This window comes from Danio rerio, chromosome 5, assembly GCF_052040795.2.
Source record: "Danio rerio strain M-AB ecotype USA chromosome 5, GRCz13ab, whole genome shotgun sequence".
Taxonomy (NCBI): domain Eukaryota; kingdom Metazoa; phylum Chordata; class Actinopteri; order Cypriniformes; family Danionidae; genus Danio; species Danio rerio.
The window spans coordinates 23643059-23645756 of record NC_141025.1 but is presented as its reverse complement, the minus strand read 5'-3'; the positions used below and the strand labels follow the sequence as shown (position 1 = coordinate 23645756).

General features: G+C 31.2%; 1 long non-coding RNA gene across 1 annotated transcript in view; it reads right to left on the bottom strand.

The window, feature by feature from the left end:
• Window positions 1–2698, bottom strand: part of LOC147843941 (uncharacterized) — a 560137-nt gene that overhangs the window by 9017 nt on the left and 548422 nt on the right. The gene's annotated exons all lie outside the window — the stretch shown is intronic.

Sequence of the window (2698 nt, the reverse complement as noted above, 5' to 3'; positions counted from 1 at the left end):
TTGTTCTTTTTTTCTTTATTTCTATTTACCCGCAATTACACGTTCCTTTCTTTAATTATGTTATAGCATAATATCAGGGTGTTCGCAGGGTCTTAAAGTGTCTTAAATCTTAAAATCAAAGTTTTAGGCATTAAAAAGTCTTAAATTTATTAAAACATTGTGTTGTAGGTCTTAAATCTTTTTTTTGAACAGGTCTTAATTTTCCTTTGTTTATGTATTGCTACACCATCTGGCCATTGAAAACCATACAATCACCAACAATCTATCTCAATAAATCCTGAATCTTTTTATGTAAAAAGGTCATTTTTAACTCTTTACCAGAATGGTTTAATTATTTTCCTTACTATAACATTTTTGTAAAAGTGCTCCATGTATTTACTGCTGAAGACATCGACCTGGAAATATCGTTGTGCATACATTTATTTTATTATATATATATATTTTTTTTTTTTTTAAAGAAAGTTTATGTTGGAGGGGGGGGGGTGTATGGATGCAAGTAGAGTTTGCTTGTTTTTACACATTATTTAAAATATTTTGCTTAGAAATATCTAAATTATTTTTAAAAGTATTATAAAATTGTTATTGTATTATTAAATGAATTGCATTATAACTATATATTTTTTTGATTGGGCAATTAAAAATCTTTTCCATTTAGGCCATTTCCCTGGCCTTTAGCCCTTTATGAGTCTAAAATTTAATTCATACTGGTCTTAAAAATGTCTTAAAAGTTTTAAATTTAAGTTGGTGAAACCTGCTGAAATCCTGTATATAAACATTATGCAAGAGGTGTGAACACAACTTTGCTACAAATTCTTGATGTTTAATATTATTATTGGTTCTCACTTTCGGTAATATTAGATCACATTTCCAAAATGTGTGTAATAATATATAAAAATCAAAGGAAATTTGAAAGATTAAAAAACTAAGCTGATATAATCATAGATTCTTCCTGACGATGGTGACGACTGACTCAGTAAACACAAAATAAGAAATAAAATAAACAGAGTTTTTTTTTTTTGTTTATTTACCTGCAGTGTCAGTATTTTAAAGAATCCGTTTTTAAACATAGAAAAGTAACAATAAAATCTAGTAATACAACCATTTTATTATTTTATCACCATTGTCCACTTAAAATATTGGTTGTAAAACTAGTAAAAAAAGAATAGTTAGTCATTTAAATTGCACTTAATTTCACAGAAACTGAAAGTAGCTCAATGAATTAAACATGAAATTTAACACTAAACTACTGAAATGGTATTTTACTGTAAAACATTCTTTAATACTTTTTATATTTTTAACATAAAAATAATAATAATAATCATTTAATACATTGGTTCTCAAACTGTGGTACATGTACTACTAGTGGCATGCAGGCTTCCTTCTAGTGGTACGCGGAGGAATAATAATGTCATATGTACATGCTACATATATTTCATAATTTATCAAATATTATTTAAATATGAATATGATGACATATAGCCTATTTTTCCATGGTCAAGGCAACATTTCCAGGTGTTGATGAATTGGCTACTATATGTTAATACTTTACATTTAAATACAGGAGTTTTTTTTTTTACTTTGAAAAGCATATTTTAATTTCAAAGTTGTTGTTTTATTTTTATTTGTATGTTTGTTTGTTTTTTACATTTAAGCACAGTACAGTGTTAATGTTTAAACTATTTATAATGCTTAGGGTGACTATAATAAATATTTTTAATATTAATAATTAATCTGTCACGTATTAGACTGTGCAGTGCTGTACTACTGCTTATTATAGTGGTACTTAAAGAGACAATTCTTTTCTGAGGTGGTACTTGATGAAAAAAGTTTGAGAACCACTGATTTAATATGTTTAACATCATGATCAATGACGATCACTGTGAATATTTATGTGGCCACTGGGAATCACTGATTTAATAATTTGCAAACTGCTTGAGTTTATTTAGTGGCCTACATTTATAACAAAAAAGGTAGAAATTCAAAATAAAGTATAAATAAAACATAAAAGGGTATACACTGAGAATTGCAACGTAAAGGTGGAGTTTAATTCTTTAAGCATATCTAGTTTTGGTTGCTTTTCAATTTAAAGATCCTTAAGGAGTTTTATTAGACACATTATTTGTTTTGGAAGTCCTCAGTGGTTAGCACTTTTGCCTGCAAAAAGGTCACTGATTCGAGTCCCGGCTGGGCCAGTTGGCATTTCTGTGTGGAGTTTGCATGTCCTCCCGGTGTTCGCATGGGTTTCCCATGTGTATGGGTGTTTCCCAGAACTGGGTTGCAGCTGGAAGGGCATCCGCTATGTAAATCATATGCTGGATAAGTTGGCGGTTCATTCCGCTGTGGTGACCCCTGGTGAATAAAGCGACTTAACCGAAGAAAAATTAATGAATGAATGAAATTGGCCAGTGTATGTGTGTGAATGAGTGTGTATGGGTGTTTTCCAGAACAGAATTTGCTCCTGGAAGGGCATCTGCTGCGTAAAACATATGCCGGATAAGTTGGCGGCTCATTCCGCTGTGGCGACCCCTGGTGAATAAAAGGTCTAAGGAAAGGAGGCCGAAGGAAAAAGAATGAATGAAGACATAATGGTGTAGAACATTCTGCTTCCTCGTTTAAACGCTGGTCGGCGCCAGCACCTTTCGATCCTTTTCTAGATGTTTAATCAAACCACGCCGCTCACAAGCTTGTTTTTTCGTCA